At 36.8% G+C, this 26,213-nt stretch overlaps 1 protein-coding gene across 9 annotated transcripts in view; it reads right to left on the bottom strand.

Moving 5' to 3' along the window:
• The window catches only part of MAPK10 (mitogen-activated protein kinase 10), a 312,270-nt gene that overhangs the window by 235,502 nt on the left and 50,555 nt on the right, over nucleotides 1-26,213 (bottom strand). Inside the window, exon 3 of one of the 9 annotated variants that reach the window (XM_036026970.1) lies at nucleotides 21,561-21,631. The exons of the other annotated variants lie outside the window; for them this stretch is intronic. The gene's annotated coding sequence lies outside the window, so the exon portion shown is untranslated. The remainder of the gene's footprint in view (nucleotides 1-21,560; nucleotides 21,632-26,213) is intronic. 9 annotated transcript variants of the gene reach the window in all.

Here is a 26,213-nt window from a genome sequence, read left to right as displayed (position 1 = left end):
GTGAGGACCTCAATAGCATAAAAAAGGCCTAATAAGAAACAAAGGACACACTAAATGAAATAAAGAACAATTTACAGGGCAACAACACTAGAGTGGATGAAGCTGAGAATCAAATCAATGATTTGGAACATACAGAAGCAAAAAATAACCATGCAGAACAAGAGGAAAAAAGGAATCCCCAAAATGAGGGTGGTATAATCAGCCTCTGGGACAACTTCAAGAGGCCCAACATATGCCTCATAGGGGTGACAGAAGGAGAAGAGAAAAAGCAAGAAATTGGAAATCTATATGAAAAAATAGTGAAAGAAAACTTCCCTAATTTGGTGAGGTAACTAGACATGTAAGTCCAGGAAGCACAGAGAATCCCAATTATGATGCATGTAAAGTGGACCACTCCAAGACAAATCATAATTAAAAGACCAAAGGTTAAAGATAAAGAGAGATTCTTAAAGGCAGCAAGAGAAAAGTTAGTAGCCAGATGGTTGACAGATGAGAGGGGAGAAGGAGGAGAAAGGGTGAAGAGGTAAGGGGATTAAGAAGTACAAATAGGTAACTACAGAATAGCCATGGGGATGTAAAGTACAGTATGGGAAATGAAGTAGCCAAAGAACCTACACATATGACCCATGGACATGAACAATGATGGGGAGATTTCCTGAGAGAGTAGCAGGCACTGGGTGGAGGGGGACACAGGAGGAAAATTTAGGACAACTGTAATGGTATAACCAACAAAATATTTTAAAATGCTGATTCAAACAAGCCTTCATATCAAATATTTTCCCAGATCATGTGATTGTGAAAAGCATTTTGGTTAGTTTATGTTATATTTTTGGAAATTCTTATGTAAGTGCTTATTTGTTTAAGCCAATAGAGCTCTTTTATAAATTAAAAATACCATCTCAAGATAGAAAGACTGCACGACACACATGAACATACACAGACACAGAGAACTCTCAGGATTCATCTTAAAATTACTGTCACAATATGAGTATGATAATATAAAAAACTGAAAAAGTTTTTCTATACACATCCAAACTGTGTTTCTGGCATATAGAATAAAATAAGTTGACCTACCAAAACAAAGTTATCTTCCTTTTGATGCTGGCAATGGCCTATCAAAAATGTCAACACACTCTCCCACTTAACTGTATTCCTTTACCAGCTTTATTCCTTCTCCTTAGCACTTTATCACTGAGTAATAGACTAGATGTTTTACTTATTGTCTGTTTCCCTCATCAGAATAAATCTATAAAGACAGAGATTTGGGTATGTTTTATTCATTGCTGTTTCCTCAGAACCAAGAAGAGTGCCTAGCACCCAGTTGACACCCAACACTCAATAAATATAATTGAGTTAATTGAATAAATAAACAAAACCACCAATCACTTTATCAGTTAGCCTTTCTTCTTTTTTAACCAGACATACCTTTGGGCATAGACTCATCCTCTACTGAAAAACAAATGTGTAAAAGAAATATTTGCATATTTCTTGAAAATGTTGAAAGATTAGCTTGCTAGAAGCCTACCAGACATTCTGTAAACTCTTGTGCAGACTTTGATAATAAGTGGATACATGAAGCAGGGAGGCCACTCCCAAAGAACATTCAATCTGGTGGTGATGCGGAAAACTACAGCATATGGTATGATAAGTGCAAACATAGGAAAGACCACTAGAGTCCTAATCAAAATGAAGGGGGGTTCAGAAAGGTAGAGAACTAGGTCAGATTTCACCTGTGCATGACTGAGAACAATCTTGGACTCAAGTTACTTGTTCACTGAATATTTATTGACATCTCAGCACCACATTAAGCACTGGTATATAATAAGCAAAAGAAACACAACCTCTTCCCTCACAGCACAGGTGGCAAACACAAGGCCCAAAGACTGAATCCAGCTCTCCACCTTGTTTTATCTGGCCTGGCACTTTGTTTCTATCCAGCAGCAGTGCCGAGCTATCACTTAAACTGTTAAGGAGTAGTTACATTTATACAGTCTTAAAATTGCATTTGACCCTTTGAAGGTAACTGCAAGGCCGATGTGGCCCCCAGTGAAAATGAGTTTGACACCCCTGCCTTACAGCATTCAATCTAGCAGGATTTATAACCTACCTGTATGAATCAGTACTTCAAAAAAAAAGTACATGTTGATATGCTTTACAGATCCTGAATCAGTCAATTCTAAATAATCACATTACACTTTGCATCAGCTACACTGGAACAGCAACACAATGTTCTGATGAATGGTTCTTAATGAAAACATCTAAGCACACCCCATTGCTGACCCAATGGTTACAGTAAATGTACAAGGTTGTATTTGAGCAAAGACAGTAATCTGAGCTATATACACTTTTTAAAAAAAGAAATGCATTTAGTTTTGGCATTTCAAACTAAAACATGGCACTGAAAGCTGGATGCTTGAATTTAAAAAAATGTAAATCATAACATTTCAGCATAAATTTTTAGTTTTTCAGATAGTTCATTTCCCAGTACTGGCTACTTCCTAAATGATTTTATATTGCATTGGTACTTGCCAACTTCCAAACTAAAAGGACTCCAAGGAACTAAATTCCCTAGGGTTAAAGCAAGAGAAGCAAAAAACAAATTCATTTCACAGGGGTGAATGCCACAAATTCCTGTAAATAAATATTTGGGACTGAAATATGAATAAATATATGGATAGTCATAAAACCTATTTCTTGATAATTTTACAAATCTTTGCACTTACAGTGAACAAAAACTTCCGGCCATCATGCTTCCCCCAACAAAGATGACCCTCCCCCTGGACCTGGACATCTTGCAGAGCCACAGTGTTATTCCACTAATTGAGCCCTGTAGAGAAAGACCTACTTCTCAGATTTTACAGTGTTGCTGGTTCTAAAGTATGTTTATAAGGTATTAAATCTCATAAACTAATCAGGAACCTTGCAAGATTTTCACTATGTCTAATTATTAAAGTTAGAATTATTTTTAAATGGTGTCAAGTGTTCTATTTCTAATAAAAAGTTAAGAGGAACATGTAGAAATGTGTGCAACTGAGTGATATTCAAGAAAGTGTAGTATGATATTGACCTCAATGACTATTAGGGAAATACCACTCTTCCTTTCACATCTCTGGCACCAAATCATAAAAGTTAAAGCAAAATCCTCATTTCATTCTGTCAACAACACATGGGAGGAAAAGCATTCAAGTAAGCAAATGAGGAGGTTCCTGGGATCAACCATATTGTGATTGAAATAATAGGTGTGTTTTGAACCAGTGCTAATAACTCAAAAGGGGAGGACAGCTTCAGCAAATGAGATGATTTTGTAGGTGAGAGGGGGCAATAAAACCACTACCAAGTCAGCGGGGGTGAGCCGTGATATCAGAACAATTTTGGCATAACTCACTGTTATTTCCCTGCCCAGGCTGTTACATTACCTCTCACCCTTTATGAGGAAGGTACATAAAACTAAGCTGCCATGAGATGTTCATCAAGAAAGCCACTACCAAGGTACCATCAATTTTAAATTTCCTTCTCTTCACATTTACAGGTGCAACTATACCCATGGTTTTAGTATACTACATTAAGTGAAATTAGTGAGTCTCCTTAACAAAATCTAAAATCTACTTCATGTCCTCTATTAAAGGAGAGAATAAAAAGTATAAGTTTATTTCTATAAAACAATTACTTGCCAAAATGTCATTACCTAAAGGGTCAAACTTTCAGGTATCACATGTATAGAATTATCCATTCCTGTGAGTTCCAAACATGTTAGGTGTTCACTGTACTTTTGAGAAATAAATATTTAGAGAACTATTAATTACTATGAAAGGAAGGGAAAATGGCATAAGCCTACATACACTAGGTCAGGTCTATTTTTGTCTGCTGGGTTGAAAGAAGAGAACATAGCACTTCTGTTTAGAATGAGTTTAATTTATATTTGCGTCTGGTACTAGTAACATTACTGCTACTCCAATTTTATATTCCCTTTTTCTTTCACCCCTAATTGTAAGGCTATTCACTGTGAAGTTCTCTGAACACCTGAAGTTCTCTGCCTGAGGTTTTTCTCTGGCCACAGGGAAAGTGCTCAACCTGTGTGCGGGGCAAGCCAGAAGTGCAGAGAGTCAACCCGACAGAAGCAGCTCTCAACAAATGATGGATGAGAGTTGAGAGATAAATACCTACCTTCCTTACTCCTCAATCATGATAGCTTGGAGGTGTACAAACCTATTATACCTCCCAGAATTCCTCTGTAAGACTGAACCCTTTGGTATATCTGGTGAGTGAAGTGATACCATACTGTCCAGATTCTTCCTTCCCTTCCCTCTCTCATTTCCCCAAGCTTCCAGTTGTGTTTCCTGGGATCACCTCCCAAAGGAACTACTCTGCACAGAAGTCGCTGCCTTAGGGTTTCCTTTGAAGTAACCCAATCTAAAAAACACTTGGGCAGAGTTTATGCTCCTAAAATTAGTTAAAGCCAGATTTGTGGAAAGAAGAGCAAAAAGTGTAGCAGTGATTGACTTAAAAAGAAGAAACGGCTGAGAACTCAGAAGTGTGAGGGAGGAATAGGACCTTCCATCTGAAGAAGCACCAAGGAGCTAAAAGGAGCTAGCTCTGGGCAGCCCAGCCCTGGACACAGCCCTGAACAGAAAGATGGGCATTTTTTTTGTGTGGGTGAGACATGAAAGAAACCTTTACCTCTTTATTAAAATGGAACTAAATAATACCAGGGAGGAATTTCCCTTTTAGATGAGATAAACCAGAAAATTATAAAGTGGATTGGTGAACTTAGAACTGGAATGTCTTAGCCTATAAACTATTTAAATGGCACAAGGAATTGAATACTGCAGACTTTGATAAAACAAGGGACCTAATCCACTCTAGGAATAAAGACACAATCAAATTCCCATTAAAGTTAAAATTTTTAATAGGTTCTTCTAGCATTTTTAAATGATTGCAAATGATAAGAATTTCTTCTGGCTCAGGCATTTGATAATCCTGAATGTGCATTTCTGATTATTCCTTAAAACATTTTTTTGTAAATTTTATTCATAGGACCTCTGCCTTAAGAAAAAAATGACTTCTTATATCCTTCATACTAGAAGACATCACTCTGTCAACCTGCCAAAGCATTAGTTATCATACTCAAGCGTGAATCAGACAGAATTCTCTAAACACCGACTGCTGGGCCCACCCTCAGAAGTTTTGCCTCATAGGCTTGGAGTGGGGTCTGGAATTTAAATTTCTAACAAATTCTTAGGTGTTGCTGGTGCTGCTGATCAGGGTCCCACATTTTAAGTACCCCTCACTAAAGTATGGTATTTAGCTTGCAAAGTGTTAAGCAACTCTAGCTTTCATTAGCTGCTTTGTCTTTCTTGTACAGCTTGTATCCCTAGTCCCTGGTACAGAGTGGGCTCTCAATAAATATTTGTTGAGTGAATGAGTTAGATTTATTTCTAAAGTCATACTAAATCAATCAAACATCATTATATCCATACTGACAATTTTTTACCAGTTATAAAGACAAAACTTCTGCCCTCGCTGGCATGGCTCAGTGGGTTGAGTGCCAACCTGCAAACCAAAGGTCCTAGGTTCAATTCCCAGTCAGGGCATATGCCTGTGTTGTGACCCAGATTCCCCAGTAGGGGGCGGGCAAGAGGCAACACCTCCATGTATCTCTCTCACATTGATGTTTCTCTCCCTCTCTTTCTCCCTCACTTTCCTTCTCTCTAAAAAGTAAATAAATAAATTAGAGACAAATCTATGTCTTGAACATGCTTTGTAAGTGAAAGAGAAATTTACAGAATAAGACTTTAGTTTTTGTGTCATTAGTAAGTTAAAGCTTTGATTTCATGCTGTTAAAAACATATATTGCTCCCAACAGTGGTATTGATGGGTCAAAAGACAGTTCTACTTTTAGTTTTTTAAGGAAATTCCATAGTGTTTTCCATAGTGGCTTCATCAGTCTGCATTTCCACCAACAGTGCACTAGGGTTTCCTTTTCTCCATAACCTCTCCAACACTTGTTTGTTACTTTGTTTATGATGGTCATTCTGAACAGTGTGAGATGGTATCTCATTGTGGTTTTAATTTGCATCTCTCTGATGGCTAGTGATGCTGAGCATCTTTTCATATGTCTCTGGGCCTTCTGTATGTCCTCCCTGGAAAAGTGTTGAGATTATACCCTAAGAATTTTGAAACACCAATTCAAAAGAACATATGTAACCCAATGTTCACAGCAGCACAATTTATAATAGCCAAGTGCTGGAAGCAACCTAAGTGCCCATCAGTAAATGAGTGGATCAAAAAATAGTGGTACATTTAAAAAAAACAGTGGTACATTTACACAATGGAATACTACACAGCAGAAAGAAAGGAGCTCTTACCCTTTGAGACAGCATGGATGGAACTGGAAAGCATTATGCTAAGTGAAATAAGCCGGTGGTGAAAGAGAAATACCATATGATCTCACCTGTAAGTGGAACTTAACAAAACAGCAAGCAAAATACAACCAGAGACATTGAAATTAAGAACAAACTGATGGTAACCAGAGGGAGGAGTGAAGAGGGATAATGGGGATAATAGCAGGGGCCATCAAGGATCATGTATGAAGGATACATGGACAAAGCCAAAGGACATGGGTTTGAGGGTGGGAGGCAGGAATTGGTGGGGTGGGGGACATGGGTGAAAATGGAGATAATTGTACTTGAACAATAATAAAAAAGAAAAATAAATAAATAAGGAAAAACTGAAAAAATATTGCTCTTTAATTATCCAGAACTAATTGGAAAGTTGAACTGATATATAAATTATTAATTCGAGTCAACAAAATGCAGTATTGCTGTTTGTAGTACCAACACAAGTTTCATAATAGTTTAAAAGCAAAATAGTCCGGGGGGATATTAGAAGTATCATTTTACACAGGGAATTTTGTAAATACTGAAGACAAAAGAATCTGTGCTGGGTCATCACCACATATTTGTTGTCAACAAATTTTTTGCACAGATGCCTTATTTGTATGTTTCAACTTGTAATAGCTTGTTAGCAGTAAGAATATGTAGTACACAATAGTATTTGATTAAGCAGTATTTTTAACTTTTTAGTATTATATTTTGTGATACACTATTATATTTTTGGATCATCAGAATAAAAGATTGGTCATTTAAAATTAATTTGTTTCTAAAGGAGGAAAAACCAGTAATCATAATGATTACTCAGATGAGAGCATATCATAATCAGAAAGAAGCAAGTCTTCATGAAAAACAAAAATAAAAAAACCTTTCTATTCTAACATTTAACAACAGAAATTCGTTTTCAGCAACACTATCACATTAACTTAATATTGTTCCTTGAATTTTATTATTTTTTAATTTCATTGGTATTTAATTTGTAAACCTATTGATTTTATATGTCTATAAAAACAATAAGCATAAAGATGTCATGTAGATTTTCATGTCTGTACATATTTAAATTTTATAATAACATGATTACTTATGAAAATTTTGTTCCTGTAATGGATTCTATACATGTCATTCAAGGTTGTCATTGTGCTAACCATCTTTTCTACCTATAATTTCTCCTCTACTCTATTCTTTTCCCTACACTGCAGCCACACTGATAGATATAAAACACAAAACTTATGCTGACCCTTCCCTCTGAAATATTTTTCAGGGGCTCTCTCTTTTTGCCTAGGTCAATTCTAAGTTCCCTGAGAAGGTAGTTCATGATCTAGCCCTGCTTATTTCTCCTGACTCATGGCTGACATCTCCTCACCTCCACCCATAATCCCTTGGGCCACTTATGGTTCTGTGTTCTTTGCATCAAAGCCTTTTTCTGTGCAGTTCCATCTGCCCAAAATTCTGTTCTCATTATCTTATTGGATGTGGTTTTGGATGTCACTTCCTCTCTATATCCTGGCTATTCCCCTCCACATCACTTCAGATTACCTATAAAAATATTCATCATACTCAATTGTCATTTCTTTTTTCTTGTTTGTGTCCCACTAGAGTTTGTGGACATTTCTAGAGCATGGGCTATGTCAATATTAATTATCCAGTTCCTCCCCAAAATCATGGCATACAAAAGGCCCTAAACAAACTTTTAAAAATATAACAATAAAACTCAATGATAGGAGTACATAGGTCTCAGTTCTCTATAATTTTTAAATAAGCCAAGCCACTTTCAGATTAACCAGCACTGAGGCCATCCTCTAGCCATCAGGAAGATTAGAGTGCTGAGCTTTAGTAAATACCTGAAGCCCTTCCCAACAATGCCTTCACTCTCTACAGATGCTAAACCCAACAAATGCTTGAACCAAGAACTGCTCCATTCATTCTCTTTCGCCCTGAAGGTAGAGACTGTGTCTCACTGTGTTCTAATGCCAGGCACATAGTAGATGCTTAATAAATATTGGTTGCCTTTTGTAACCTAGTCATGGTTATAGAGAAGCCTTTGTTTCTAGCCATTACTGCATGATTAAAGTTAATTCAGACAACCAACTTGATATTTATTCCTGAACTCTCTCAATGACTCCTCTAAAGATAACTTTTACCACCCAACACTTTCCTCTTTAATTCTCATCCTTCCCCCTTGTGTTCAGTTTCTAAACACTTAAAGCAGATTATGGACAACATGGTTTTGATTTAGTTATATGTTTTTCTTTATGGAAAAAAAGGTAGAAAAGATGAGAAATGAGGAGAAATAAGGATAGAAAAGATAGAGATTATTCTGCTTTCCCCCTGTCTACCATGAGGCCAATATTAATAGTTAGTACTGATGCAACCACTTAATTTCTATTTATAAGGAAATAAACCTGAAAGGCCTACCAATTAGTTGAATGTGGGATATGACCTTCTTGTTATTGGTTTTAAATTTGGATCATTTTGGTAGTACAATAAATAGGGGTATGACTAAAATAAGAAAAATGAATTTTTAAAGATTTTATTTATTTATTTTTAGAGAGATGGGGAAGGGAGGGAAAAAGAGAGAGAGTAAAACATCAATGTGTGGTTGCCTCTAGCACACCCCATACTGGGGATATGGCCTGCAACCCAGGCAAGTGCCCTGACTGGGAATCAAACCGGTGATGCTTTGGTTCACAGGTTTGAGCTCAATCCACTGAGCTACACCAGCCAGGAAAAATGAGAAAATTTCATTTCAGAATAAAAGCAGTAAAGAGACCTTGTATATTTTGTGATCTTATACAAATATTTATGAAAGGAACTTTGAAAACATTTTAAATAAAAACTAAAAGAAGAAGAGCACCTCCAGCCAAGACAGAAGCATAGGTAGATATGCTTTGCTTCCTTGCACAACTAAAAGAAGGACAACAACAAATTTAAAAACAAAAAACAATCAGAACTGACAGAAAATCAAACTGTATGGAAGTCTGACAGCCAAGGAGTTAAAGAACAGACATTCATTCACCCAGAATGGTAGAAGGGACAGAGATAGTTAACTGGGAGACTTGTTACAAGTTGGTAGCCAGCAGATGTGGTAGTCCAACATTCATGTGCAGATAAGCCAGGAGGAACGACTGAGGAGCAAGACAGACCATGCAACACAGGGTTTCAGCACAGAGAAATAAAGCCACAAAACCTCTGGCTATAAAAACCTGTAGGGGATGGGGCAGCAGGAGAAACTCCCAGCCTCACAGGAGGGTTCATTGGAGAGACCCATAGCATCCTACAATACACACACAAGCCCACTTACCTGAGAGTCAGCACCAGATGGGCCCAATTTTCTTGTGGGTTATGGGGGAAGTGACTGAAAGTGGGGCAAGAGCCAAGCAAGTGGCATTGTCCCCTCTCTGCCCACTCCCCCACATATAGCACCACAAGGCAGCAACCTAGGTTATCCCACCCTGGAGAATACCTAAGGCTCCACCCCTTACAACATAATAGGTGCACCCAGAGAAACAAATATGGCCCAAATGAAAGAACAGATCAAAACTTCAGAAAAAGGCTAAGTGATGAGGAGATAGCCAACTTATCAGATTCAGAGTTCAAAACACTGGTAATCAGGATACTCACAGAAATGACTGAGTACAGATGCAAAATAGAGGAAGAAGTAAAGGCTATGCAAAGTGAAATAAAGAAAAATATACAGGACTTCCAGTCAAGATGGAGGCATAGGTAGACATACTGGTGCCTCCTTGCACAACCAAAAGAAGGACAACAACCATTTAAAAACAAAAAGCAACCAGAATTGACAGAAAATTAAACTGTTTGGAAGTCCAACAACCAAAGAGTTAAAGAAGAAACACCCATCCAGACCTATAAGAGGAGTGGAGATGGACAGTGGGGTAGGGAGGACTCGAGGCAAGGTGGCAGTTGTGGCTAGTGAAGTGGGTGGTCCCACATTCATGTGCCGATAAACCTGAAGGAACACCTGGGGATGGAGACAGACCTGGCTACCTGGGGTCCCAGCGTGAGGAAATAAAGCTTCAAACCACCGACTGAAAACACCTGTGGGGATTGAGGTGGCAGTGGGAGAAACTCCCAGCCTCACAGGAGAGTTCGTAGGAGAGACCCTCAGGGCCCTAGAACATACACAAGCCCACCCATCCACCCAGGAATCAGCACCGGAAGGGCCCACTTTGCTTGTGGGTAGTGAGGAAGTGACTGAAATCCAGCAGAGAGTGGAGCAAGCACCATTGTTCCCTCTTGACCCCTTCCCCACATACAGAGTCACAACACAGCAAAGTGAGTTGCCTGGCCCTGGTGAACACCTAAGGCTCTGCCCCTTATACATAACAGACATGCCAAGACAAAAAAAGAAATGGCCCAAATGAAAGAACAGATAAAAGCTCCAGGAAAAATAAAACTAAGCGACGAAGAGATAGCCAACCTATCAGATGCACAGTTCAAAACTCTGGTAATCAGGATGCTCACAGGATTGGTTGAATTTGGTTGAAAATTAGATGAAAAAATGAAGGCTACACAAAGTGAAATAAAGGAAAATGTCCAGGGAACCAATAGTGATGGGAAGGAAACTGGGACTCTAGTCAACAGTTTGGAGCAGAAGGAAGAAAGAAACATTCAACCACAAAAGAATGAAGAAACAAGAATTCAAAAAAGTGAGGAGAGGCTTAGGAACCTCCAGGACATCTTCAAATGTTCCAACATCTAAATTATAGGGGTGCCAGAAGGAGAAGAGGAACAACAACAAGTAGAAAAGTTATTTAAACAAATAATGAAGGAGAATTTCCCCAATCTGGCAAAGGAAATAGACTTCCAGGAAGTGCAGGAAGCTCAGAGTCTCAAAGAAATTGGACCCAAGGAGGAACACACCAAGGCACATCATCATTACATTAGCCAAGATTAAAAATAAGGAAAGAATCTTAGAAGCAGCAAGAGAAAAGAAGACAGTTACGTACAAAGGAGTTCCCATAAGATTCTCAGCTGATTTCTCCAAAAGAAATCTTATAGGCAAGAAGAGGCTGGAAACAAGTATTCCAAGTCATGAAAGGCAAGGACCTACATCTAAGAATACTCTATCCAACAAAGCTATCATTTAGAATGGAAGGACGGAAAAAGGGATACCCAGATAATGTAAAGTTAAAGGAGTTCATCATCACCAAGTCATTATTATAGGAAATGTTAAGGGGACTTGTCTAAGAAAAAGAAGATGATCCAAAATATGAACAGTAAAATGACAACACACTCACAACAATTAACAACTGAACCTAAAAAATAAAACCAAAAACAAACTAAGCAAACAACAAGAACAGGAACACAATCACAGAAATGGAGATCACTGGTGGCTTATCAGTAGGGAGAGCAGAGAGTGGGGGGAAAGGTACAGGGAATAAGAAGCATAAATGGTAGGTACAAAATAGACAGCGGGAGTTTAAGAATTATATGGGAACTTGTACCCATGGACATCAACTAAGGAGTTGTGGGGGCAGGCTGATGGGAGGGTGGGTGCAGGGCAGAGGGGGATAAAGGGGATAAAAAGAAATGGGACAACCATAATAGCATAATCAATAAAATATACTTAAAAATGAAAAAAAAATAAAAAAAAATTTTAAACTTAAAAAAACTAAAAAGAGAAGAGATTACAGATTTGATTTTGGCAACATATATATATTAATTCAATAAAATTAATTTAATTTAAATCAGTACTTTTTAAATTTATTATCCATATTTTCTTTTTCTGAAAATATCAAGAAAGCTAAGACTAGTTTCCTGAAAGCAAAGACTAAAAATTACTATGTATGCTATTTACAAAGAAAACATCTTGGAAGGGGATTTAATTATAGTTTTTGAGAACCGAAACATTACCATTAACTATTGTTCATGAATTTGCTCAACTGGAATACTATATTGTAAACAATGTTCAAATATTTCAGGAGAAATAAAAACACATTAAGAGGGTTATAAGAATTAATTAGTTAATGTTTGTAAAGCATTGTAAAGATGAAATGCTTCCCCCTCCTCAAGTGCTCCCCTCTCCTCAAGTATTATGATCATTGAACAACTGAAAATCAATATTGCTTTCTTAAAGTTTTGAAAAGGCCTATCCAGTGCTGTGCAATTATCTAACTTTTTCATGCTAGAATTCAAACTTTGAATCACATATCCATGCATAAAAATTCAGTTCTTTTTTTTAATGCCTATTATATCATTCAAATAAATTTGGGGATTTCAAAGATAAAACATGCACATCCTATGAATAATATTATTAAGACTGTTTGACTACATTTGCTTTCCAGAATTTCATATAATATACAAATACCCAATTTTAAATTCCTCTACAATGAAAAATGGTTTAGAACATAAAAATATTTATTATTTAGAGCAGCTTCAAAACTCCCTGTGGTACATTTATAGAGCTTTCCTTACATGCCATCTCAAAACCAGTGGGATATTCAGGGTGGATTACTCTTGTAACTCAGTTTGCATATTTGCCTTTCTTCCCTCTGGAATTTGTGGGTACTAGCAGGATAACTATGTACCTGAATTCAGACACTGAAAGCAAACAGCAAGAGTCTCACTCCCTTTCTCTCTATGGCAACATCCTGGAATAAGGAAAGCAAATATTAAAAGTATAAAAAAATAAATTAAGCCTAAAGGAGGAGTAGGTGGGAGAAGAGGAGGGCATAGAGTGTAATTCTAACAGGTTTCAAACAGTTCCAGGAAAGAGCCTGAACCACCAAAATAGGTTTCTCAACCTTGGCACTACTGACAATTCTTGCCAAATAAGTCTTTCTGGTGAGGGCTGTCCTGTGCATGTAGGTGTTTAGCAGAAGCCCTGCCTCCACTTACTACGTGCCAGTAGCACTCCCCACCCCTTGCCAAGTTGTGACAACCAAAAATGACTCCACATATTACCAAGTGTCCCAAGGGGTGGAAGTGGAAGATGGAGTTGTATGAGAAATGCAAAACTGTTCCCACCTGAGAACCAGGAACAGGATAAGGCACAACAACATTGGAATTACCTGCCTAAAACAACCAGTGAGAACTTTGTAATGAAGTATAGGGGGTGGCCAATCTAAGTGATATGGCAAATGATGCCACCCAAAGCTATTAATTGGATCACTAGCTGGGGGTGCAGAATGCTGATGAGAAGAGCAGCCTTTGAGTTGTGTCTGTTGGAATGGGCTCTTGGAGTGACTGCAGCCATAAGTAACTGCCAATGGAAGTTCCACATCAGAAACTTAGGGGTGAAGCTGATGGTGGTGAGGGTTATTATGCTCTTTAATGAAGGAAGAGTCTAAAAGCTTCTTGCAGGAAATTTGATTGGTTTAAATAACAGAAACATCTTGCAAGAGATCCACTGAATTCCATTCAATTCATTAAATATTTATTGAGCACATAGAGTGTGTCAAGTGCTGTGGTGGCTCTCAGCAGTGCAATGGTGATAACAGTCCACCCTCAAGAAACTTATGCTCTAGAAAGAAACATAACTATAATTAGTGAGGTTGGCCTTCAGATTCCTGGTATAGGGTATGACCCAAGCAAAGAGGGTCTCAATTTCCTGCACTAATAACCACCACACAGCTAGAACTTCAAAATCATTGCACTTTTCATTTTTAAAGAGTAAAAATGGCTTAGCTTTTTTCTCTATTCAAAAGCGCTTAATTTTTCCCCTCTCATTTTAAATTTCTCAAACATTTTACTGGATTTCAGGCAGCTGATTTTTCTCCATTTCAATATATGAGAATTTTAAACAGAAAAAAAAACACTTTGGTTGCAAATTTATTTTTCTGCTAGCATACATGTGCATAATCATTGGGATTTACATGATGTGCTAGCCAGCTAAAGTCAATAAGTCTTCCTGAAAAAGCATTTGATTCAATGATGACAGACATGCTGTCATTTCTCATTTAGACCCAGCTGCCTCATAATAGCAAGGTAACATTATTAATAAACTACTGGCATAGCTGGCTAGGAAATGTACAATCTCCAGTTATGTACAGTTTTTAATTCACTAAGGCAGAACGCTCACTACTTTTCCACATATGATTCCCAGATTGATCTTCAGTAGAACTGAACCACAGCCTTTGTAGACTAGTCATTAGTATTCAACATGAGAAACAACTGCTTGGAACAGGAAACACAGAAGCCAGACATTTGGCAGCATCACACAGAGTTCACTGCTGAAGTCAACTGGCAAAGCACTCTAGGCTGACAGTAACTGGCCTCTGTTGCCATGGGAACAGCAGTGAAATGTGTTAGTAAACAGTTTGGGTTTTCTCACCTGCCAAGGAATAAATTCAGAATTTACTGCTGATTTTAAGTCCACTATTTATAAGTGACCTACTTATGGAGTAAACACCCAAAATCATTTCTTTGCTTCACAAGATACCTAAACATTTCTAAAAATAAATATCTGAGTCTTAAAGTATCCAAAATTAAATTTAATTGTGCAAAATATTTGACAAAAAGGAGTCTATCTCTTCATTCTTATAGTTTCTTATTATGCCAAAAACTAGTCCCTAAAAATATATACATTAAATTAAAATGGTAAGAATGTGAGGGTAATGCTAATTACCCAGAAAAAGACCCTTCCAAACTCAAAGTAAGGAGCTAAACCACTTTTTAGTTTTATTTCAAGCCACAGTTGTATATTTCAAGTTGTAAAATAAATCCACATTTATTTTAAATTTCTCTCATCCTCCCTCATAGCCAAATGCTCTAAGTGAGGCTGCCTTCTGCCCACTTTTGACTTAAACATCCCCCTACAGGAATTCCTCTGTCTTGATAATTACAATAATTATTATCCCTAAATTACAGATGTAGGAAGTATGACAGAAGAAAAATGTCCTGACTAGAGTAATTCAGGAAAAAAGCCAGAATGCAAGCCTCTAAATCCCAGCTCTTTCAATTCATATTTCTTCTAGGTTATTAAGCTTCACTAAGCTTCGTCATTTACTTTTTTCTTTCATGCTAAATATATTTTCCCATAAAGTCCACAAAACTTATTTTTTCTCTGACCAGCCAATTCCCCCTTATCAACAATTTCTAAAACATGCCCATCACTGTACTCTTGACTTCTACATTCATTCACTAATTAACATTTACCAAATATCTATGTCATGTGTTATATGCTTGACAAAGGAGGAAATAAAATAATGATAATAAAACATGTTTCCTTCCTTCGAAGAGTTATTCTACTGGGAAAATATAGATGGATGTACCACAACTTGGTAAACACTTAACAGAAGTAGATTAAAAGTCCAAAAGGAACATTATGAGCTAAAAAGTCATTTTGTTTAGGGGAATAGAAAAGGTCTCATTGAGAAGGTAAGATTATCACTATATATGAAATAATTAATAAGAGTTTTATACATGGTAATTGGGAAGGGCAGATACTAAAATATAATTTTCCAAAAGTTAAAAACACTACTCTTGTTCATATATATTGAGAACATATAATATATATGAACATATATCACATAGTTTATTTGACCTATAGAGACTTATAGCTTCTGTTTGACAAAATCAATTTGCATTGCTACGAACAAGAATCATTTGTAATTTCTTACATATATTTTATTGATTATGCTATCACAGTTATCGCATCCCCCTCTTTATTCCCTTTTGCCCTCTACATACCTCTCACACACATTATCCCCACCCTTAGTTCATGTCCATGGGTCATAAATACAAATTCTTTGACTTCTTTATTTCCTATACTATTCTTAACCACCCTGTCTATTTCGTACCTACCATTTATGCTTCTTATTCCCTGTAACTTTTTCCCCAATCTCCCCTCTCCAGCTCTCCACTGATAACCCTCCATGTGATCTCCATTTCTGTGATTCTGTGCCTGTTCTAGTTATTCACTTTGGTTTTGTTTTTGTTTTTTTAGGTTCAGTTGTTGATAGTTGTGAGTTTGTTATCATTTTACTGTTCATATTGTTAATCATCTTCTTTTGCTTAGATAAGTCCTTTTAATATTTCATATAATAATGGCTTCGTTGTGATGAACTCCTTTAACTTGACCTTATCTTGGAAACACTTTATCTGCCCTTCCATTCTAAATGATAGCTTTGCTGGATAGAGTAATCTTGGATGTAGGTCCTTGCCTTTCATGAATTGAAATACTTCTTTTCAGTCCCTTCCTGCCTATAAAGTTTCTTTTGAGAAGTAAGCTTAGTCTTATAGAAACTCCTTTGTAGGTAACCATCTCCTTTTCTCCTGCTCCTTTTAAGATTCTATCCTTATCTTTAATCTTGGCTAATGAAATTATGATGTGCCTTAGTGTGTGTGTTTTCTTGTGTCCAACTTCTTTGGGACTCTCTGAGCTTCCTGAACTTCCTGGAAGTCTATTTCCTTTGCCAGATTTGGGAAGTTCTCCTTCATTATCTTTTCAAATAAGTTTTCAGTTTTTTGCTCTTCCCCTTTTCGTTCTAGCACTCCTATAATTTGGATGTTGGAATGTTTAAAGTTGTCCTGGAGGTACCTAAGCCTCTCCTTATTTTTTGGAGCTCTTGTTTTTTTTCATTCTGTTCTGCTTGAATGTTTATTTCTTCCTTCTGCTCTAAACCATTTATTTGAGTCCTGGTTTCCTTCCCTTCACAGCTGTTTCTCTGTACATTTTCCTTTATTTCACTGTTCATAGCCTTCACTTTTTCCTGTATTTTGTGACCATACTTAACCATTTCTGTGAGCATCCTAATTACCAATGTTTTGAACTCTGCATTTGATAGGCTGGCTATCTCTTCATCACTTAGTTCTATTTTGTGGGCTTCATCTGTTCTTTGTTAGGGCCATATTTTTTGTCTTGGCACACCTGTTACATTGTAAGGGGTAGAGCCTTAGGTATTTGCCAGGGCAGGGAAACAACCCATGTTGCTGCATTGTGGCACTGTATGTGGGGGAGGGGCCCATGAGGAAATAATGTCACTTACTCAGCTATCTGCTGGCTTACAGTAACTTTCTCCACTATCCCCAAGCAAGTTAGTCCCTTCTGGTGCTGATTCCTGGGTGGGTAGGTTTGTGCACTTTCTAGTACCCTGTGGGTCTCTTCAATGAACTCTGCTGTAAGGCTGGGAGTTTCTCCCGCCACCTCAACTCCCACAGGTTTTCTCAGTCAGAGGTTTTGAGGCTTTAATCCCCCAAAATGGAACCCTGGGTTATGTAGTGCATCTCATTCCCCAGTTGTTCCTCCTAGTTTATCCACATACACAGATGTGGGACCACCTGGTCCACCAGCCACCACCTCACTCAGTCCACCAACCACCACCTTACCCACCCCAGTCTTCCAGCCACTGCCTGATTCAAGTCTCCTCTGCCCCAAGCTGCCCATCTCCACTGCTCCTACCAGTCTAGATGAATGTTTCTTCAACTCCTAGGTTGTTAGACTTTCATCAGTTTGATTTTCTGGCAGTTCTGTTGTTTTGTTTTAAAATTTGTTGTTGTCCTTCTTTTGGTTGTGTGAGGAGGCAAAGTGTATCTACCTATATCTCCATCTTGGCCAGAAGTCCCATTTGTAATATATGGATAAGAATCACTTGCATTGCTATCAGTCCTCTGTAGCCCAACTTCTACAACAAAAAAGCTTGAAAATAGTCTGGTCAATAAAAAAATCAATCAACTCTGCACACCCTTATGGAATCAACAATACCCAGTGGATTCTATAGATAACATGTAGTAATTCTTTTAGTCCATTTTCAAGTCTTGAACAATCTTTCATAATGGAAGAAACAGAAATTCCAGATTTGGGGAAAATAAGCACTTGGATATGACTAAGATGAGCCTATGGGTAGGGAGAGATGTCACATCAGTCATGGAAAGAAGTTAAGGTTACAATGTAATGGGGATTTGGGGTCAAATTGTTTAGGCTTTCATATGCTGTGCAGAGTTTAGACTTTGTTCAATAACATGGAAAATCAAAAAAAAAAGATTTTAAACTTTAAAGTGTCAAACTACAAGCATTCTCCTTAAGGCTGGGAACAAGCCAAGGATGTCTGCTTTCACCTCTGTTATTCATCACGGTACTGGAAGTCCTAGCCACAACAACCAGACAAGAAGAAGAAATAAAAGGTATCCAAATTGGAAAGGAAGAAGTAAAACTATCTTTAATTGAAGATGACATGCTAATGTACCTAGAGAACACCAATGATTCCACCAAGAAACTACTAGAACTGGATGAATTAAACAAAGCAGCAGGATACAAAATTAATATCTAGAAATCAGTTGCATTTTTATATGCCAATAACAAACTAACAGAAAGGAAAATTAATAAACAATACCATTCACAATTACTTCAGAAAAATGAAATACCTAGGAATAAACCTAATCAAGGGGGTAAAAGGCCTGTATGTGGAAATTTATAAGATACTGAAAAAAGAAATTGAAGAAGATACAAAAAAGTGGAAGCACAAACCATGTTCATCTACAGGAAGAATGAACATCATTAAAATGCCCATATTACCCAAAGCATTCTGTAGATTCAACACAATTCTTACCAAGATTCCAATGACATATTTCACAAAACAAGAACAAATATCTCAAAAATTTATATAGAACCATAAAAGGCACTGCATAGCAACAGCAATCCTGAGAAAGAACAAAGTTGGAGGAATCATGCCACATAATATGAAACTATACTGTAAGACCATAGTAATCAAAACAATCTGGCATTGTCATAAAAACAGACACAAAGATCAGTGGAACAGGATAAAGAGCCCAGAAACAAACTCACACTTTGATAGTCAATTAATATATGACAGAAGAAGCAAGCACATACAATGGGCTAAAGATTGTTCATTCAATAAATGGTGTTGGGAGAATTGGAAATACATGCAGAAAAATGAAACTATACTATGTTCATACACCATACACAAGAATAAATTCAAAGTGGATTAAAACTTAAATATTAGACTCAAAACCATAAAAATCCTAGAAGAAAATATAGGCAGTGAAATCTTGGACATTGCTTATCACAATACTTTTTCTGCTATATCTCCTCAGGCAAGGGAAACAAAAGAAAACAATAAACAAATGGAACTACATCAAACTAAAAAGTTTTTGAGCAGCAAGGGAAATTTTCAACAAAATAAAAAGACAAGCCACAAATTGAAGAACATATTCATTGATACATTTGATAAGGGGTTATATGCAAAATATATAAAGGTCTTATAAAACTCAACACCAAAAAAAATAATCCCATTAAAAAATGGGCAAAGGATCTGAATAGACACTTCTCCAAAGAGGACATCCAGATGACCAATAGACATATGAAAAGATGCTCAAAGTCGCTAATCATCAGATACCTCATCACAATGAGGTATCACCTGATACTAGTCAGAATTATCATTAATAAATCAACAAACAACAAGTGCTGGAGAGGATGTGGAGAAAAGGAAACCCATTTGCACTGTTGGTGGGAACGCAGACTGGTGCAGACACTGTAGAAAGCAGTATGTAGATACCTAAAAAAATTAAAATGGATCTTGCCTTTGACTTAATTATCCCATTTCTGGGAATATATTCAAAGGAATCCAAAACACTAATTCAAAAGAACATAAGCATCCCTATGTTTATTGCTATTCAATGTTATTTGCAATCACCAAGGTATGGAAGCAACCTAAGTGTCCATCAGTAAGTGAGTGAATAAAACAACAATGGTACATTTACATAATGAAATACTACTCAGCCATAAAAGAAGAAAATTTTGCCTTTTGTGACAGTATGGATGGACCTGAAGATCATTATGCTAAGTGAAATAAGCCAGTCAGAGAAAGACAAATACCATATTATTTCACTCATGTGGAATCTAATGAAAAAACTGAACAAGGAAAATGGGGATAGACTCATAGATGGAAAGCTAGTGGGGATGGGGGAGGAGAGGGGGAGAGAGCATTGAGCAAAAATTATAAAAGACTTATGGACATGGACAACAGTGTGGTGACTGAGGGAGGCAGAGGGTATTAGGGTACTGAATGGTAATAAAAAAAATAAAATAATTTTTTTAAATGCAAGAGTCATTTTCCAGGTAGAATCTATAAAATGTACCAACCCAGTAAGTACAATAATTAAGGGAGATACACCTGGCCAAAAAGTTTACATGGTTTTTCCATAAAATAAAAGATACATTTTTCATTTTCACCAATAACTTTACTGATTTGGATATTTTGAGTATGTTGGCTGTCTCCTGTGTGGTAGAACATTGATTGTTCTCAATTAATGTCTTGATTTAATTACTATCAACTTCAACTGATCTAACTGTCTGTAGAGCATCATTCCACAAGAAATCTGCAGCATGAAACTTCACAAGCCACTTTTGACCTGTCTGAACAGTCACAGCACCTTCTCCATATACTGCACAAATCTTTTTAATGAGTTTCAGTTGCATTTTTACCTTTCTTGAAGTAATAAAGCATATGCTGGAAATGTTGCTTATTTTCTTCCATCTTCTATATTAAAATGGCTCCCCCAAAATTCACCAATTTTGATGTTTTTAATACATGCTGATAAGACACCTGTCACAATACAATGTAACAAAATTGTCACAAATGAAGTTAAAGACAACTAAGCACTTCTAGAGCCATCTTACAGAAAAAAAAAAAAAAACACTTTTGGGCAACCCAATACTAATAGGAAAGTACAAAAAAGAAACGACTTGGGAGAAAAAAAACAGTTGTTGAATACAGTAAATTTAAAATTGGAGGTTAAGTAGGCATTTGAAAACAAATAATAGAGTCTGAAGTTCATCTATTTATGACCTTTGAACATCTTTTTTATACCTTAAACCTCCAGGAGGAAAAAATATATGAATGAGTTTCTTATCTAATACAAAAAATAGATTGATTTTATCTTGCGATTTCTTCCAAAAAGGTGAAACATCTGACATTATTATCCTATATTTCTACAGAGAGCTTAAAATGAAAACAGTCTTCTTTCTTTGCTGAATTGCTATCTTGATTTTAAGATTATAGGGAGAAAAAGAAGCTTAAGAAAATAAACTTGTAAGAGAAATGGTGATATAGTACATCTATGCCTCTATTCTTACATGAATTTCTGTAGGTCATGACCTTTTTGCAAGTGAGATAGTGTCTCACGGCATGATATAGTTAAATGGCCTACTTAGGTGCATTTCTCTAAAAATAATACCCACAAGCTACTTATCTGATGTATCTCCAGACTTTTACCTTAGTTAGCTGGCCAAGAAAAAAGGAGATTTTCTGAGGTACCTGGCACTGGGGGGAAAAGCATTTTAAAAATTTCAAAACTATCTCCTTTTTCTGCTAATTTTACCAATATAATTGACATTCAATTGAAAGGAGTTAAGGCTTTTCTTCATGTTTACATTTTATTCCATGAATTTCAATTACTAACACTAAACATATTCCGTAGGACTATAAGTTAACATATAGAGAGTCCTTAGAAAAGTGCTTGTCCAGAAGAAAAAAGAAAAAAACACAGAATTTTTTTAAAAAGCAAAAATCTTCCTAAGTCTTCAGATCAATAATGCACATTGCATTCCAGGGGACACAAATGCAAAGGAACACACAGAAATACATGTTTGCACTTTATAAATTATGGGATTAATAAAAACTAAAAATTTCAGGATGACCCAAATAATTTATTCACAAAGAATCTAGCAGTGGAGAAGTAAGAGAAGGGGTACAAGGATGAAGGTATACAGGGAAGAGAGAAAAAAGAGTCTACTAAGGATGGTGCCCCTACTGTGTACCTGGTACTGTGTGTTTAGCTTTACAAACAATTTTTTCCACTTAAAAAAGAAAAACAATGCCTGGCACAGTAGTCATCTGCTCTTTAAATACTACTATCATCATCATCACATTCAATAGCTGAAAATTTTGGACATCGACTTATCTTCCATTCGTAAAATTGAAAGAATATTCCTACAATCCTTACATTAAAGTGAGGAAAAAGGAATGCTTTCAAATACAAAGTCTTACAGGAGAGTACTGTTAATTGGTACTGGCCTCTACTTTAGTTTTTTGTTATTTTGAAATTTGCTTCCGTATTTTAAAACTCTTTTTTATATTCTATAACTAAAATAAAAAATAATTGAGTCTCAAATGCAGTCCCACATTCCCCACTGACACTGTACAAGGTCCACATGCCCCCTACTGCCACAGGCAGGTGGGTAGGCACATAAAGAACAGGTGAACTCTGTCACAGAGGTCTTTGGACACCTCTGTGCTCACATACTGCATCAGTGTTGTAAGTGAAGGTGGCTTGTGCTCAGAAAGTAAAGACCAAGGGCCACATTGGCCATTGGCCTTTAGCCACCTGACACCTGCATTCAACAGTCTGCAGGACACTTTCAAAAAGGAGATGTTTCTAGCAATGCTAATTAAATATAATCATTTGTAATGGTTAAAACTGACTCCAGATACAGTTGGTCTTGATTCAAATCCCATTACCTTTCAAGGGTGTGACCTTGAGCAAGTTACTAACCTCTCTCTTTCTCAGTGACAAAGTCATAAAATAGGGATGGATAATGATAGAACCTTCTTCACTGAATTATTAAGAAGAATTTAGATGTTAAGAAATGTGAAGAGATTTGAGCAATGCTTAGCACACACTAAGTGCTTACTAAATTAACCTAAGCTAGCAGAATTACGTACCGGACTCTTGCATGCTTAGCATTAGATGCTACACAGATCCCCTTTGAACTGTTTGAGTGTGTAACACCCTCAGCAAATTTATAATGCCTTCCACCTTGGTTTTTATTCAAAAGTACAGAGAATATATCTGTTCTATATGGATCATCCATTTATATACCAAGTGATATATTACTCAGCAACTTGATCAAGTGTGAATATTTCTGATCAATGTGCACAGTACATTGGCTCCTCCATTAGTAACTTCCTTGCAAGCAACATAAATAAAATACCAATATTTATAAAAATATCATTATATAATGTCAAGGAAGAAGTTGATCCTAAAATTGCTGGCAGCCTAGAAATCCAGCGAAATGTTCTCACATCCTTAAGCTTGACTTGTGCTTTTTAAATATCATTCACCTCCTTGAGGCACTATTTATGAGGCTTGCTTTCAGTTGTTATTTTTTCATAATTTTTCCCTGTGTGATTTAGAGTTTTTTTTCTTCTCAAGGAAGATTCTTTTTTCCTTTCCTGCTGTGGAATGCTTTTCACGAAGGCAGCTTTAATTATTTACTCCATATCTCCAACTGTAGCACATGTCAGACTACTACTTTTAAGATGAGCTGTTGTACAGGTTTCCTGTGAGAGCCCAAGGTCACAAATAGGCCCAGAAACACAAATTATGAAGACACTAAATTTCCGAGCACTATATGATTGCACAGTTTTAAGTTCAACACGCTATCATGAAGACTGCATATATCTGTCCTCAAAAACAAAAATGGTTCAACATTAATATAAAAGCTTTGAAATAAAATAATATCAAGCAGATGAAAAGTTGTAAATGGAAAATTTTAAGCTCCTTTTATTATACATGGAATCCAAGGTAAAGCTCTACCATTTCTGTGATTCTCAATTTTCCCAACATTACTGCATAAATTTTTAAAATAGCACTGATCTTACATATTGAGAGACCTTTAGATGATTCCTGGTTGGAATTTGAGGACATATATCCCCAACATTGTCACTAAGAGTGACAATTCTCTTATCTTGTGAAGAACTAATGCAACTTTAAAAGATTATTGCTACATTTCCCTGCCAAGTGATGCCAACTTCTATCTTCCCCTTAGCAGAGATAGACCCCATGGTTCAGAGTTTCTGCTTCAGCTCTCATAGTAGCTGTGTGAGGCTCTTCACTTCCCAGATAGCTACTTGCAATTTTTGCTATTATAAATTACATTGGATGAATATTTTTATATAGTTTTTTATTACTCACATAAAACATATTCCAGAGGTGAATTACTAAACCCAACAGGGTAAACACTTCTAGAGCACTTACTACATACTGTATTGTCAAATCACCTTCCCAGAATGTTGTGCCAGAAGAGATTTGCCTGTTAGTTTTATTTACGCATATGTGCACAGTTGCTTTCCAAAGTAAATAAGAGAAATTATTTAACAAGTATTGGAGAGGTTGTGAACAAAAGGAACCCTCATTCACTGCTGGTGGGAATGTAAACTGCCATCGCCAATGTGGAAAATAGAATGGAGGTTCCTCAAGAAATTAAGAATAGAGTTACCATATGACCCAGAAACCCTTTTCTAGGTAGCTACCAAAAAAATTGAAAAACATATCTTTCTCAGATATATGCACCCCTATGTTCATTGCAGCATTATTTGTGCTGGCCAAGACATGGAAAATACAACCAAAATATCCTTCAATAGATGAAAGAAGATGTGGTACATATATATACAATGGAAAACTACTCAGCCATAAGAAAAAATGAAGTACTGCCATTTGCAACAACATGCATGGACCTGGAAAATACCCTCCTGCTAAGTGAAATATGTCAGAGAGAAAAGTTTAAGAGCCATATGATTTCACTCATATGTGGGATATAAAACTGAAAGCAACAAAAGAACAAACAATAGAACAAAAATTTATAGACACAGACTGAGGGAAAGAGGGCAGAGAAGTGGCAAAGGGGTCAACTATATGGTGATAGATGATTTGACCTTGGGTGGTGGGCACTCAATATACTATGCAGACCACGCATCATAGAATTTTATACTCAAAACCTTTATAATCTTATTAACCAATGTCATCCCAATAAATTCAATGAAAATTTAAAAAATTGCATCTGAAGGTATTTTTGCAGGGAAGTGAAAACTGGCATTTATATATGTTTCTCTATTCTAAATTTAAATCAACCAAATTAAAACCAACTTTTTATTAAGGACAGAATAGATAATATTGACATACAAACCAAACTGGTCATATGACTAACAATATCTACATAAGAATGACCTTTTCCAGTGAAATTTCACAATTATGGTTGAATATTTATTTCTTCTGCTCCAAATCATTGATTTGAGTCCCAGTTTCCTTCCCTTCACTGTTGGTTCCCTGTATATTTTTCTTTATTCCACATTGTAATAGCCTTCACTTTTTCCTCTATTTTTCGACCATACTCAACCATTTCTATGAGCATACTGATTATCAGTATTTTCAACTCTGCATCTGATAGGTTGACTATCTCTTTATTGCTTAGTTCTATTTTTGGAGCTTTGATCTGTTCTTTCATTTGGACCATATTTCTTTGTCTGGGCATGCCTGTTACAGTGTAAGGGGTACAGCCTTAGGTACTCACCAGGAAAGGGCAATCCACATCCCTGGGGGAGGGGTCTGAGAGGAAACAATGCCACTTGCCTGGCTCTTAGCCACTTGCTGGCTTTCAGTCACTTCCCCTGTTACACCCAAGCAAATTGGGTCTTTCTGGTACTGATTCCCAGGTAGGTGGGTGGGTTTGTGTACATTCTAGGACTCTGTGGGTCTCTCTAATAAACTCTCCTGTGAGGTTGGGAGTTTTTCCTGCTGCTGCAACCCCCATAGATTTTTTTATAGCCAGAGGTTTTGAGGCTTTATTTCCCCACACTAGAACCCTGGGTTGTGTGGTCTGTCTCACTTCCAAGCTGTTCCTCCTGGTTTATCTGCATATAAATGTGGTACATCCATGTTCTCCAGCTACCACCTTGCCATGTGTCCTCTCCACCCCAGCTGCCCATCTCCACCCCTCCTATGGGTCTAGGTGAATGTTTTTTCTTTAACTTCTTGGTTGTCAGACTTCCGTACAGTTCTATTTTCTGTCAGTTCTAGTTGTTTTTTGTTTTTAAATTGTTGTTGTCCTTCTTTTGGTTGTGCAAG

Source organism: Phyllostomus discolor, chromosome 1 (genome assembly GCF_004126475.2).
Source record: "Phyllostomus discolor isolate MPI-MPIP mPhyDis1 chromosome 1, mPhyDis1.pri.v3, whole genome shotgun sequence".
Lineage (NCBI taxonomy): Eukaryota > Metazoa > Chordata > Mammalia > Chiroptera > Phyllostomidae > Phyllostomus > Phyllostomus discolor.
This window is presented reverse-complemented; position numbering and strand designations above follow the sequence as displayed.